This window comes from Eriocheir sinensis, chromosome 33 (genome assembly GCF_024679095.1).
Source record: "Eriocheir sinensis breed Jianghai 21 chromosome 33, ASM2467909v1, whole genome shotgun sequence".
Lineage (NCBI taxonomy): Eukaryota > Metazoa > Arthropoda > Malacostraca > Decapoda > Varunidae > Eriocheir > Eriocheir sinensis.
Window position 1 is genome coordinate 17,397,211 of NC_066541.1, and position 15,828 is coordinate 17,413,038.

General features: G+C 43.0%; 1 long non-coding RNA gene across 1 annotated transcript in view; it reads left to right on the forward strand.

The window, feature by feature from the left end:
• Window positions 1–13,508: 13,508 nt before the first annotated feature.
• The window catches only part of LOC127006815 (uncharacterized), a 99,251-nt gene continuing 96,931 nt past the window's right edge, over window positions 13,509–15,828 (forward strand). The window contains exon 1 of the long non-coding RNA XR_007759769.1: window positions 13,509–15,536. This is a non-coding gene — a long non-coding RNA (uncharacterized LOC127006815). The remainder of the gene's footprint in view (window positions 15,537–15,828) is intronic.

Sequence of the window (15,828 nt, forward strand, 5' to 3'; positions counted from 1 at the left end):
GGAGGAAGAGGGGTAGATACATCGTAGGATTGTGAGAGGATGAATGGCAAATATTGGTGATAAAGGTGAAGGGGAGGGAATAAAGGGGACGAGAGAAGAGGAAAGAAAGGGTTTGTGAAGGGAAGAAGAGGAAAGGAAGGAAAGGAGATTGAGAGGGAAGAGGGATAGATCGATAAAAGGTAAAGGGGACAAGGAAAGAGGAAAGAAAGGGTCTGTGAAGAGAAGAAGAGGAGGACAGTTAAGAAAAAGAAGGAAAGGAGATTGTAATGGAAAAAAAATAGATAGCGTGTTGAGAAAGCCTGGGGTGAGTGAGAGAGAGGCTTTGAGATCCCTGGGTTAAGCAGGAGGAGGATGAAGGAAGGCGGTAAGAGCCCTGAGGTGCATGTGAAGGAAGGAGAAACAGGGAGGAAACAGGCCAAGGGAGAGGCTTTGATGTCTTAGTGGAAATGAACGCTAGTGAGGATGAATAATAAGAGCTGGAGGGGAATGAAGATAGAGGAGCGGGGACGAGAGGAAGGTGAAGGAGAAACTGGTTGGAAGATGTTGGTTCATCTTCCTCCTTCTCCTCTTCCAACATCTCCTTTTTCTTCTTCTTTTTCTTCCTTCTCTTTCTTCTTTTTCTTCCTTCTCTTTTTTCTTGTTCTTGCTTCTTCTTCTTCTTCTTCTTCTTCTTCTTCTTCTTCTTCTTCTCCTTGTTCTTCTTCTTCTCCTCTTTTCTTTTTCTCCTCCTCCTCCTCCTTCTCCTCCTCCTCCCAATTCTTGCAAAGGTTCCAAAGGATAACAGATTCTTGCTCTTAATTTACGTGGACATGAGATAAAAATATATAACTATGCAAGTACTAGACACACACACACACACACACACACACACACACACACACACACTTTTTTTTTTTAATGTTCGTCAATATTCAGAGGCAAAACTTCAAGGAAAAGAGAAAAAACGTATGCGAGTGTTGTACAAATTTTCGTTTTCTGTCCTCGGTGTCAAAAATAGAAAGGAAATATTTAAGGTGACACTCGCCCTCCCGTCCCTCAGTCGCTTTCATCTCGCTCTCTCTCGTAGCACATGCCGGCATAACACATTCATCTTTTTTTTTTTTACACACACACACACACACACACACACACACACACACACACACACACACACACCTTCCAGCATTACTTCACTTTTCTTTTTTTTCTTTTTCCTCTGTACCTTTTTCGTCTGTCATGCAAATTACTCTGTGGATTTTTTTATTCAGTTTTCTATTTTATTTTTTTGTGCACCTGTTTATACATACACCTGCCCTTACCTGAGCCACTTAAGGTGAGCTAATTGCGGAAGAATTTAAGGAGGAATTAATGTTCGTAATTTCTTTCTTAGTAGTGTTTTGATGCTTCTGATTAATATATATTTTACCTTACCTATCCATATACCTCTTCCTACCACCTCCTCCTCCTCCAACTCCTCCTCAATATCATCCTCCTCCTCTTCATCTTCCATCCTATCTTCACAATTTCCTCCTCCTCCTCCTCTTCATCAGTCCCTCCTGTTTTTGGCACATTTGATTTAGCATACCTGTCTATGTACTTTTCTCTACCTCCTCCTCTTCCTCCTCCTTGGTATTATCGTCATCTATCCCCTCTCCCATCTTCACAGTTTCCTCTTCCTCCTCTTTTCCTCCATCTCCCGCTCTTTATCTCATAGTTTTCACACTTTATAGTTTTCTCCGACACTGTATCTCTTCGTTTTCCCCTCGCTGCCTCCTCTTTTCCTTTTCCTGCCAGAACTAATTAAGGCGAACTCATTAAAGGAAGGTATTTAACGAGTAAGTGATGGCATGTGCGAAGAAGAAGCGTGTGTGTACTAAAAGGGGTACCTACAGTTTGGGCCATCAGAGAGGAAGGGTCAAAGAAGGAAGGATGAAACAGGAGGGAGAAACATAGATAGTGGATTGAGGGTAAGGAGTAAGGGATGAAAAAGAGGGAAAAAATGAGAGTAGAGGAGATTGGTGGCTTGAAAAAGAAAGGAGAGGACTGATGATAGGGAGAGGGAAGGAGGAATCAGGAGGCGGGGAGATAAAGGGGAAGAAACAGAGGGTAAGAACTGAGGGAGAAAGGAAAGTAGATAGGGGGAAGGAAAATAGAACAAAAATGAGAATGGTGTGAAAAAGAGAAGAGAGGAGTGATGGAAAGTTTAGGGAAGGTCGAATCAGGAGGGAGGAAGATAAAGGGGGAGGAACAGAAGGGGGGTTAATTGAAAGGGGAAGGAGTAAGAGAGAAAGGAAAATAGATAAGAAGGAAGGAAAATAGGGGAAGAAAATGAGAAGGAGATTGGTGGCGTGAAAAAGAGAGGAGAGAACTGATGGGAAGAAAGGAAAAAAATGGGAACGAGTTAAGGAGGGAGGGAGGAAAGTAGGAGAGAGAGGGAGGGAGGAAAGTGTGGGAGAGAGAGGGAGGGAGGAAAGTGTGGGAGAGAGAGGGAGGGAGGAAACTGTGTGTGTGTGAGAGAGAGAGAGAGAGAGTAATGATATGCATGTCAAGTAACTCAATTCACATTAAACTCGAAGACATAATTAGCTTGAGGAAACAAAATAAGCCTTAATGAGTTTCTCTCTCTCTCTCTCTCTCTCTCTCCCCCCCAACTGATTGCCTGAGGTATTTTTGTCATATTTTCTTCCTATCTAACTCTTTTCATTTATACTCTTCATTTTTTTTTCTTTATTCATCTCTTCCTTATTAATCATCACAGAGAGAGGGAAGTCATTTTTTCTGTAGGTGATGTCAATATTTTCTTCTTCCTGGTACTTTCGTCGTCTTTTTCTCCGTATGTAACTTTCTTTATATTTATACTCTTCAGAATTCTTGTTTCTTTATCTTTTTCATCCTTTTTAATCATCACCGAGACAAAGAAGATTTATCCATATCTTCCTCATTAATCGTTACAGAGAGACAGAGGAAAATTATTTTTCTGTAGGTGATGTAAATATTTTCATTTTCCTGCCACCAGAGAACGTTCTCACACTATGGCGAGGAGAGGCTGCATAAAATATTATGACGAAAAAGATGCATAGAGAGTGGACACGCGCAGATTGTGAGTGGCAGGATTATCTTAAAAGATGATTGCGCTTAATCACATTCCCGAAACGACTTTTAAGATATTAAGATTTCCGTGGCGTATTTTTACACATTTTATTACATTTATGATATTTTCTCCCTTTGAAATTCTCCTCCCTTGTTTTTTTTTTTTTGGGTGTATTTTTCTGACGATTTTTTTTTTATTAGTAAAGAGATTGGTTTTACGGAGGAGTTTTATTTACATTGCTAAAGGGGAGGAGAATTTTATTGGTTTTGTGTAGGTTTAGTTGAAGTGGTGAAGGGGAGAAGGTTATTTATTCCTGGTTTTATGTAAGAGTTTCAGTTACATTGCTAAAGGAGAGGAGGATTTTATTGGTTTTGTGTAGGTGTAGTTGAATTGGTGAAGGGGAGAAGGTTATTTATTCCTGGTTTTCCGTAGGAGGTTTAGTTGAATTGGTAAAGGGGAGAAGACTTTTATTATTGGTTTAACGTAAAGTGGTTTAGTTGAATTGCTATAGGTAGAAGGTTTTTTATTCGTTACTGGTTTTACGTTGGAGGTTTAGTTGAATTGGTAGAGGCGAGAAGTTTTTCTTTACTGGTTTTACATAGGAGGTTTAGTTAAAATTATAGAGGGGCGCATCAACACCTCTATAATTAGTAAGAACATCCATCACAAGGAACAAAAACTGACCCGCATTGAAATATATGAACACAAATTAAATAAAAAAACGCTTGAGAGAGAGAGAGAGAGAGAGAGAGAGAAAATCAGTGCATAAAATACCTACACTTCCCCTCTATGCTATGTTTACCACGGCCTAATATTCCCCTCTGTGGCAGGAACAATGCTTAGAGTAATTCCAACATATTTTCCGGCATTTGCATACATTTTCGTGGCATTTCCATCACGGCATTAAACACACACACACACACACACACACACACACACACACACACACACACACACACACACACACACACACACACACACACACACACACACACACACGGAGGGGACACTAGGGGGCGGGTTATGTATATGTATGATCCATTAATTTTTGCTTGTGGTGTGAAAGTCAGGAATAAATAGACAGAGAGGGACGTTTATCGATGCATGGGTAGAATTGGCTTTGATTTTGTGTGTGTGTGTGTGTGTGTGTGTGTGTGTGTGTGTGTGTGTGTGTGTGTGTGTGTGTGTGTGTTTAGTTAGCTAGTCTGGACCATAAGCTCTGTGGGGTTTGAATATCTATGTAATTTTCTCTCTCTCTCTCTCTCTCTCTCTCTCTCTCTCTCTCTCTCTCTCTCTCTCTCTCTCTCTCTCTCTCTCTCCAATAGGTAGATTTTCTTTTGTATTCCTTCCTAACCACCACCATATCTCTCTCTCTCTCTCTCTCTCTCTCTCTCTCTCTCTCTCTCTCTCTCTCTCTCTCTCTCTCTCTCTCTCTCTCTCTCTCTCTCTCTCTCTCTCTCTCTCTCTCTCTCTCTCTCTCTCCCCAATAGGTAGATTCTCTTTTGTTTTCCTCCCCTAACCACCACCACCACCACCACCGTCATTATGTCACATATTTTCATTCCCATGTTTATATTTGGGTTCAGACTGTCTAGTTCTTTTTTCCCTTTTACCTTTTTTTCCGGTAAATATCGGTAGTTTTAATTTTCTCATTGTCTTTTTCGACTAGGCTCAAAAATCAGCTTTGCGACTTGTTATTACTGTGTCGTGAAATTCCAAATTACGTAAGATTTGATAATACGCATTTTTTACAAGCTTACTTTTTTGGGGGAGGTCATTAACTGCATCAGGAAAAAAAGGAAGTAAACGTTTAAAAGTGGTACGTAAAAGATGGATTTGGGATGAGAAAATGCAGCGACGAGACTTCAAAATGGTCTCTTGCATGTTATTTTTGGTGTGTGTATATGTGTGTGTTTGTGTGGATGTGACCAAGCATGTCATTAGTAGCATTAAGAAGAAGGAGGCAAATGTTTAAAAGTGGTTCGAAAAAGATGGATTTTGGATGGGGATTTGCGGCGAGACTTCAAAATGCTCTATTGCGTGTTATTTTCGGTGTGTGTGTGTGTGTGTGTGTGTGTGTGAGAGAGAGAGAGAGAGAGAGAGAGAGAGAGAGAGAGAGAGAGATAGCAATGATTGAAGAGTTAGGTGGTATGTCCTCTTTTTTTATCAGTTCATCTTTTTTCACTTCATTTACCGACATTAATCTACTTTATTACATATATTTTTTTTTATTATACACCTATTGATGACTTTATTTAACAACGGATCTATTTCACAGCCTTGGCATCTAGTTGTTTTATTATATTATCGAAACTAAAGACACAGTATATATTTTTTTCTTATTTTCTGCCTAACACGCGGCAAACTGTCCTGGAAAATATAGCAAACACTTGAAACTCTCCACAAACTCTTCTCCCGCGAGCACAGTGCAACACAACAACACAACAATACCAGCACCACTTCCCTGTGTTTCCCCCGCTGCCCACACACACACACACACACACACACACACACACACACACACACACACACACACACACACAAAATGACAAGGTACACAAGTCAAGGAGAGAGAAATAAGACAGATTCAATGCAACACAAGTTAGGTCCATCAGCACAGCAAGACAGAAATACTATACCTGATTCGACAAAGGAGGAAGCACAAGCGACAGAAAGAGACTGCGTAATGCTGTCAACACCTTTCTTTGCTGACTGGCCCGACTGACAAAGGGAACACACGCAGCACAGGACGTTTCGAGTATTCCTGCACCTAACGTGTATTAAATTATTCACTTGTTTAGCTCCCATCCGCACAAACACACACACACACACACACACACACACACACAAAAAAAAAAAAACGTGAGAGAGCATTTTGATGTCTCCGCATTTCCCCCATCCAGATCCATCTTTTTACGAGACACTTTTAAACATTTTCTCCTTTCTCCTTATGGTATTAATGATATGCAAGCTCCCATCCACACACACACACACACACACACACACACACACACACACACACACACACACACACACACACACACACCACACAAATAATGAAAATAAAAGAAACTACAGGAACCCATGAAAACAAGCAAATGATGAGGTATGGGTGTCCGGCTTGATTACAGGTGTAGGGAGGTGAGAGGGAACTGCCAGACGCGCGCTAATTAAAGAAGCAATTAGACCTTATGGATGGGGCGGGAGGGCCGTCAACAATCAAGGCGTCGAGGGGGGATAATTAGTGTCACCTTGCACCTGATTACGTCGTTAAGGTATGCAAGGTGATTGGCTAAGAAGGTGTACTCTCACCCCTCCTGGCCCTGCTCTCTACTCTTCCCCTTCCTCCTACCGCTTCTTCCCCCCCCACCCCCTCTCCTTCTTCCCTTCCCCTTCCCCTCCATCCTCCTCCCCCGCTCTTCTATCCTTCCCCCGTCAATCCGAAAAGTCCCTCTCTGTCTCCATTCCCCTCTCCTCTCTTCTCCTCTCCTCTCTCCTCCCCTTCCTCTACTCTCCTGTTTCTCTCTCCCCATTCCCCCTCCCACAGAACATATATCTACATCCATTCTCCTCTCCTTTCCTCTCCCCTCTCCTCCCTTTACTCTCCTCTTTCTCCCCGTCCTCCCACCCTCTCCTCTTCACCTTCCCCTCACTATTCTCTTCCCTTTTGCCCTTCCCTCCCTCTCCTCTTCTCCTTCCCCCTCTCGTCTTCTCCTACCTCCCCTCTCCACTTCCCCTTCCCCTACCTCTTCTTCGTTTTCCCCCCTCCACTCCCCCTGTCTTTCCTCTTCTCCCCCCTCCCACTCCCTCACTCCCATTTCCCTTACCACTCCCCTTTTTCCCCCTCGCCTCTTTCTCTTCCCTTTCCACTCTTCCCTCCTCCCTCCTCCCTCCTCCCTCCCGCGAGACATGGTTAAGTGAGTAATTCATGCGTGAGGGGGAAAAAATGTAATTAGTTCCCCATGGAAATAATGCACGGGGGGAAAAAAATCTATAACCTGATCCCTTAATAGCTGGGGATAATTAGGTGATTTTTGCCTCCCTGTTGATTTCAAGGTTAATTAGCTTCATTAGCAATACTGGATTCTTTGTGTGTTTTTACCCCTTTTTTTCCTTTTTTTTCAGATGTCGTTGTGAAAAAAAAAATTAACATTTGTTTTGATATTTCTGTCAATGGTAGGAAGAAAAGGGTTTGAAAATACAGAATAATAATTTGATGAGTCATGAAATAAAATTGACTCTCTCTCTCTCTCTCTCTCTCTCTCTCTCTCTCTCTCTCTCTCTCTCTCTCTCTCTCTCTCTCTCTCTCTCTCTCTCTCTCTCTCTCTCATATGGCAGTTTTGTTTTCATTTCTGTTAATTTAAACGGAGGGAATATGTATATATAAAGAGAGAGAGAGAGATAGCGTATTTATTTTCTCTTGTAATTAAGCTTCCATTCCCTTCTTTCCCTTCTCTCTCCCTCTATGGTTAATTCGGCCAACATTTATTTACTCTTATTCACCGCCCTTTATTTGAACCTCTGCCATTGTGTGTTGATCTATTTTTAGCTTATTCTCCGAGGGTCTAGCAGCCACTATTTACTCTTCTGCCTTCCTTCCTTACTCTCTCTCTCTCTCTCTCTCTCTCTCTCTCTCTCTCTCTCTCTCTCTCTCTCTCTCTCTCTCTGTTATGTTCCCTCGCTTTATCAACGCTCTCCATCACCCCATTTCTCTTTGTTTATTTCTCTCTATGCTTTGTTTCCGTCGTTATTGATATTATTTTTACCCTGCACGCGCGTCTCGTCCTCATTAATATGCTAATACATTTACTTTTTATCGCAGTTCTTCATTTTCTCCTTCATTTGGTATATCGTTTGGTTGCATTTTTCATTTTCTCTGTATCGACGCTTCTTTATTCATCCATCTTTGTTTTCCTTGTTTGCATTGCCTGTTTGCTTTTATTAATTTGCTATTTATTGTTTTAGTATTCTTTTCTTTTTTTCTTTTCACTATCTACTCCTTTTTTTTCTCTTCATGGTTTTTTGTTCAGCTTCTCTTATTCTTGTAATCTTCCTCTACTTTTATTGTTCTCCTCCTCCTCCTCCTCCTCCTCCTCGTCACCTGCTCTTGATTGGTATTGCTCAGGTACACGGCTGAAAGAGTTACACTGTGTGAAGCGACTCTCTCTCTCTCTCTCTCTCTCTCTCTCTCTCTCTCTCTCTCTCTCTCTCTCTCTCTCTCTCTCTCTCTCTCTCTCTCTCTCTCTCTCTCTCTCTCTCACACGCCTACGCATTCATTCACTCATTCACTCGAACACACACACACACACACACACACACACACACACACACACACACACACACACACATCCAATACAGTTGCAGACTTTATTTTCTCATCGATATATTTTCTCATCGATAAAAGACAAATCTCGGAGTCGATAGAAATCAATTAAAAATTTCAGTCAGGTGAGAGTATTATTACTTATTTGATTTACTTAATCTCACTAAATGTAGCCAACCACGGTTTTATATAAGAACTAATTATTAGAGATACAAGAAGAACTTACACTAATGCAACAAAACATTTATTACAGATACGAACAAAAACACTCATGAAACCGGAGGAATAAAGTGAGTTCCCGTTGTTTCTAGACTACTTCAAGGGAGGGAGCGATGCCTAGGGAAACGTCCTGTGGCACTGGTTTCCAAACGTTTTTGGATGCGACCCTAAATGCAGTCTTGGCCTGGCCTGGCCTGGCGACCCTAAACGTGTTAACATGTATCTATTTCAAATTATTTTTGTTGTACTTTCAGATATTTATGATTTTATCCTCCACCTCCTCGCTGTCTGCTTGGCGAGCGAGTGTTATACGTGAATGTTACTCGTATGACGCGCCGAACTGTATGTGAATGGGTGCTGTATTGCTACACTACTTTTGTTAGTAAGTGTTTAGGAGAATCTTCATGCTGTCCTACTGCAGTAATTCAACTGCATTACTGAAAATTCTTTATTTGACCCAACTGATTTTAAAATAATCGACCTTTATAGTATGACACTTATAATTGTTTTTTTTTTTCCAGGATCTTCCAGGAACCTTCAAATACTCGCGACCCTCATTTGGGTCGCGACTACGGGTGTGGGAACCACTGATCTAAAACAAGAATGCAAGGCAGCAAGAATGACAAACACATCACAACGCAACACGGCGTGCGGAAACATTCAGCATCGCGTCGTGTTGTGTTGATTCTGGCGGCTTTTGGCGAATCTGTTGGCGAGAACGAACGATTAATTTTTACGGCGCCGTTACTCCACAGCTGAGGCGAACAGAGGGAGGGAGGGAGGGAGGAAAGAAGGGACGGAGGGAGGGAGGAGGGCCATGAAGGGTGGGTAGGAGGGAGGGAGGGAGGAGGGCCAGGAAGGGTGGGTAAAAGGGAGGGAGTTGGGCCAGGAAAGATTGGTAAGAGGGAGAGGAGGGAAGGAAGGAATGGTAGAAAGGAGAGGAAGGAGTAAGGGGAGAATGGGAGTACGAAAGGGCAGACAAAGATAGAAAAGATAGCAGGGAATAATGAATATGATGGAATATGTTTAGGGCAGGGAGAGGGAGGAAAAAGAAAGGGAACAGGAGTAGGGAAGCAAGGAAGGGAAGATAAGGGAAGGAATCAAGAGGAAATGAAAGGAGAAAGGGGAGAATAGTTAAGAAAGGAATGGCAGGAAAGGAGATACGGAGGAAGGGGAAAGAGTGAGGAGAAAGAAGGGGGGGGGGTAAGAGGAAGGGGGAAGAGTGAGGAGAAAGAAGGGGGGGGGTAAGAGGAAGGAGCGGCCGTGGATGTGGTAAGTCTTTGTTCTAATTATTGCCACTAATAGAACTGCCGATGTAGTTAACAGCTCTTTTCCGCATCACTAATTTTATCTGATCACTACGTCTTACCCTCCTCCTCCACCTCCTCCTCCTCCTCCTCCTGCTCCTCTTCCTCTTCTTCCTCCTCCCTCTTACTATTACTACTACTACTACCACTACTTTTCCTCCTCCTCCTACTACTACTCCTACTCCTACTCCTCCTGCTCCTCCTCCTTTTCCTCTTCTTCCTCCCTCTTACTACTACTACTACTACTACTACTACTACTACTACTCTTCCTCCTCCTCCTCCTCCTCCCTCTTACCCTTCCATTCTCCCTCCTTTTCTTTCATCCTTCTCCCTTCTCCTCCTCCTCCCTCTTCCTCCTCTTCCTCTCCACAGCCTCTTTTATTTTCCCCTTTTGCCTCCCTCAACTTTACAGCCTCCTCCTCCTCCTCCACCTCCTCCTCCTCCTCCTCCTCCTCCTCCTCAGCGTCTTCTCTTTGTTTCCTCTTCCTTCTCCATGGCCTCCTCTCCCCTTCGCCTCATCTTCATAGCCTCCTCCTCCTCCTCCTCCTCCGCCATCTGCTCCTCCTTATCTTCTCGTTTTCATATTTCATTGTTTTCTTTGGCGTTTTATCTCTTCCTCTTTAACCCTCTCTCTCCTCCCCTTACTTATCTCTCTTCTTTCTCTCATTCCCTCTTTCTCTCTCCCCTTCTGCTCTTAATCTCACAACGTTGTATCATCCCATATTTCTCCTCATTCTTCTCTTTCTCTCCTATCCTCTCTTACCCTTTATTCTGTATTCTTCTTTCCTTAGTTATCCTCATTCTTCTCTTTCCTCTCTTCTCTTTGCTCCCTCGATGCAGCACTTTTCTATTCCACTCCCTTCCCTTCCTTTTTTTCTTTCTCCTCATTCCTTACATTTTTGTAGTCCTCCTAATCTGCAATTTTGTTTTTAGCTTTTGTCTTTCTCTTCGTCTTTTCTCTCCCTTTCTGGTTTCGCTTTATCCATCTTTTTGTTATTTATCCTTTCGTGTCTTTTGTTCCTCATTCTCTCAGTCATGAATTTATATATCTCTTTGCTTTCAACTTCTCCTCCTCCTCCTCCTCCTCCTCCTACCATATTCATTCTTCCATGTAAAAATCGCTGTTTAACGCATACATGAAAAATAAGGAAAAAGCAGAACACACACACACACACACACACACACACACACACACACACACACACACACACACACCTTCCCTTTTTCTCCTTTTCCCTCCCTTTCTCTGGTCTTTCCTTTTTCCTCTTTTTCCTCTCCCTTTCTTAAACCTTTCTAATCTCTCTCTCTCTCTCTCTCTCTCTCTCTCTCTCTCTCTCTCTCTCTCTCTCTCTCTCTCTCTCTCTCTCTCTCTCTCTCTCTCTCTCTCTCTCTCTCTCTCTCTCTCTCTCTCTCTCTCTCTCTCTCTCTCTCTCTCTGCCTCCTACCCCACCCCTCTCTCCCCCTTCACCTTCCTTATCATTATCAGCATCTTCATCCCAGCCCTCGTCGCCCCCTCGGCCTCACCATCGCCTTCAGCCTCCCATAATGGTGCCATAAGCGAGGGAGGATCTTGCCCTGTAATGGCCTCCCTAACCTCCTCCCCCTTCCCACCTTCTCCCCCATTATACAGAAAAAAGGAGGGAGGGAAGGAATCATGGGGGGGTTGTGTATTTATATTTTCGTTTTCTTCGTCTTTAGCTTCGTGTCAAACTGTTGTGCTCATTATCTTTTTCATTTCTGTTATTCATTGCACTTACTACTACTACTACAGCTTTCACCACTACTACTACTACTACTACTACTACTACTGCTACTACTACTACTTCCTCTACTACTACTTCCTCTACTACTACTACTACTACCACCACCACCGCTACTTTTACTACAACTATCACCACCACCACCATACTGCTACTACTGCTACTACTACTACTACTACTACTATTGCCACTACTGCTACCACTACCACCACCACCACTACTACTACTACTACTACTACTACTACTACAACCACCACCACCACCACTACTACTACTACTACTACTACGACCACTACTACTACTACCACCACCACCACCACTACTACAACTGTCACCACCACCACCACCACCACTACTACTACTACTACTACTACTACCACCACAACTACTAATGCTACTACAATTAATACTATTCTCATTATCGTTATCATCTTAACTCCATATTTGTTTTAGTCAAATTGGTTTTATCTTTTTTTTTTGTTTGTTTGTTTCTTCGGTCACTTTTTTCTATTCTTTTTTTTCTTGTTTATTTTCATCGCACTCCAGTTTTTGTTTTCTTTATATGCGATATTTGCATGTTAAAAAGACATTCTGTTTAGGTAATAATGGATAATGTTGTGCTATTACGCTCGTGCTACACACATTCTCTCTCTCTCTCTCTCTCTCTCTCTCTCTCTCTCTCTCTCTCTCTCTCTCTCTCTCTCTCTCTCTCTCTCTCTCTCTCTCTCTCCTGCCGTCTAGTTTAATAAAAATTTCGTCTCCCCTTTTACCTTCCCTCACCTGACCTGTCCTTTCGTCTCTCCTTTTACCTTCCCTCACCTGGCCTGTCTTTCCGTCTTACACTGTGCTATTTTTTTAGCTTTTGTTTTGCTTCTTCTCCTTCCTTCCTTCTCTTAGTTCGAAGAGTCAACTATTGCTCAGCAGAGAGTAAGCAAGGTGTTGCTTGACTTGTGTTACAGAACAAAACATTAAAGTTCCGTCCGTGAATTATCTGTCCACAGTTCGGCGTCACGTCGAGTGTGGACAAAAGTGCAAGGCGACTCGCACTGTCCTCTGCGTCACCGTCACTTAAGCGTCTCGTCAATGTTTTGCCAAGTCTTGTTGGTGTGGGGTGAACGTCACGACGCCGTGACATGTTTCAGCGTTCGTCCTCGGGCAGGAAGGCGCCGAGTGCCATCGGAATGATGATAAAAATGGCCAACTAAAACAGTTTGCTTCCCCCACGGACGGAAATGATGACAAGTCCCATTGCAGAGCCTTGAGTTGTGCTGAGTTCCTTCACTGTTGAACTCGCTCACTCAGGTTCTGCACCGATACGCGTCGGGCCGTGACGAACAAAAAGGCTACCAGGCGGCTGAGTTCCTTCGCTGTTGAACTCGCCGGCTGTCTGATCCGTGCCGCGAAGGAACATGCATGAAAGGCCTGGAAAGCAAGGCTGAGTTCCCGTAAGGTTGAATTCGCTGGCTTTATCTGACCAATGCATGGCCGGGCGCCTGATGACTGTCCTCAGACGAAACAGTAAAAGTAAAAAACATTACCCAATACATGGATCGTTGACCTGACGCGACGTAACGGTGACCTGAGAAGTAGTTTGAGTCCGCCTTAACGCTAAGTCTCTTAAGGGGCATCTAGTAATCTCTTAAGGACTGAAGGGATGCACCAAACCCTCTCCTATCTCATGTTTGGCGTCGATCCTGTGGCCAAAGTAATTCATGAACGGCTGTCTACTTGGGAGGAAAAAAAAAGTTAAAAAATTGGTGCTTAAAACAGTTAACAGAAAGACTCTCTCTCTCTCTCTCTCTCTCTCTCTCTCTCTCTCTCTCTCTCTCTCTCTCTCTCTCTCTCTCTCTCTCTCTCTCTCTCTCTCTCTCTCTCTCTCTCTCTCTCTCTCTCTCTCTCTCTCTCTCTCTCTCTCTCTCTCTTTTGCCGTCTAGTTTAATAAAAATACTTAAATTTCCTTCAGGCATCTCCGGCCTTTGAAATATGTAATGGTAATAAAGCACACACACACACACACACACACACACACACACACACACACACACGAACGCATGCACGCACACACATTCATCCATGCACGTATACACGCACTTACGCACACACGCATGCACACACTTTATGCACGCCCGCATGCAGGTACCTATGCATGCACTCACACACGGATGTACGCATTCACATACTAACACATACGCATGTCACTACTAATACTACTACTACTACTACCACTACTGCTACCACTACCATGACTCTTACACCAGGTTTTGTTCATATTATTTCTCTCCTAGCCGTTCTCCTCCTCCTCCTCCTCCTCCTCCTTCTCGCTCCTTTGATGTCCTTTGTTGTCTGTGATGTGTTCTATCTTCCTCGCCGGCCACTACAACACAACACAACACAACACAACACACGGCAGCACAATAATCCACTACTACACACGCGGCCACACGAATACTGCAACACTGTGCCCAAGTAACACACACACACACACACACACACACACACACACACACACACACACACACACACACACACACACACACACATTAGTTTTGCACAGTCTGTAATTCCCCTTTATCCGTGACCCTCCTGGCAGCACTACACTTCTCTTACTTCCCTTCACTTACCTGCCCTTTCTCTCTCTCTCTCTCTCTCTCTCTCTCTCTCTCTCTCTCTCTCTCTCTCTCTCTCTCTCTCTCTCTCTCTCTCTCTCTCTCTCTCTCTCTCTCTCTCTCTCTCTCTACCTGTTCAATTACGCACCTGGTTCAATTATTGCTTGTGGTCACTAATCTAATCTCGTCTTTTTTCGATGTTCCACTTAGTCTGTCTTTCCTTCTTTCTCCTTCTCCTACTCTTCCTTTTCTGCTTGTTCTCCTTTATCGTTGTGTGCATCTGTTCATTCTCCTTTTCATTTCCTTTACACACAGTTGTTCTTTCTGTTACTGGGGCTTTCTTATCTAATCTTATTGTTTATTTCAGTTATTTATTCTTTACCTCCTTTTCCCCCTCTTTTTCTTCCTCTTCCTCCTCCTCCTCCTCCTCCTCCTCCTTTTCACCTTCCATTACACACCAACCTTCTTTTACTTGGACCTTCTAATTTTCACTCATAGTTTTTGATATTTCTCTTGTTCTTTATGTCTGTCTCCCGCCTCCTCCTCCTCCTCCTCCACGTAACCTACTTCTCTTCATTTCTCCTCTGCTCCTTTCTATAACTGGGACTTCCTTATTTCTTCTTGCTCTTTTAAATTCGTTCATCTATCCTTTGTCTTTTTCCCTGTCTCATTTTCTAATCTTTCTGCTTTAAATAACTGTTTGCTCGCATTTGTAATATTATCATCATAGTTTAATCTTTTGTTTTCTCTATTCTTTTATTCTCCTTCTCCCTTTCCCTTCTTCCTTTAATCATTTCTTCCCTCTTTTCTCCTTTTTTTCTTCAATTTTTTGTTGCCTCCTCCTCCTCCTCCTCCTACTCCCTTTCGTTTCTTCCTTTCTTTGCCCTTCTCCTCCTCCTCCCCTTTTCCTTCTTCTTTATCTGTTATCCACCTGCTACTCTCTTTCTCTTCTTCCATTCTCTATTGTTCTCCTCTTCTTCCCTTTCTCTTCCTTTATTTGTTGTCCTCCTCCTTCTCCCCTTCCCTTCTTCCCATATTTAATGTATAGTTTGTAAACCATGTGATCTTAATATTATTTTTTTATGCTGCCCGTAATTTATCTTTTGTTCTTTTTGATCAGCGGCGCCAAGCAGTGTGTTTACCTCATCACGCTGCTGCCCATTTTTGCTTAATATTTTGATCCACGCTTATTTTTTTCTCTGTTCCTCCATGAGTCTGCCGCTTTAGTCTCCCTCACGTCCACGCCTCATGGTAAGTTTAAAAAAGGAGTGTTTTTTTTTATGTGTATGCCTGCTCTCTCTCTCTCTCTCTCTCTCTCTCTCTCTCTCTCTCTCTCTCTCTCTCTCTCTCTCTCTCTCTCTCTCTCTCTCTCTCTCTCTCTCTCTCTCTCTCTCTCTCTCTCTCTCTCTCTCTCTCTCTCGAGCTTAATTGCACCCCAGTTTCAAGTTTCAGCTCAAGCATTGCCTCGTTAACAACCCTCCGTTCACTATTATAAAACCCTTCGTGATATATACTTGTCTCCATTTTAATCTTTGTTATTATC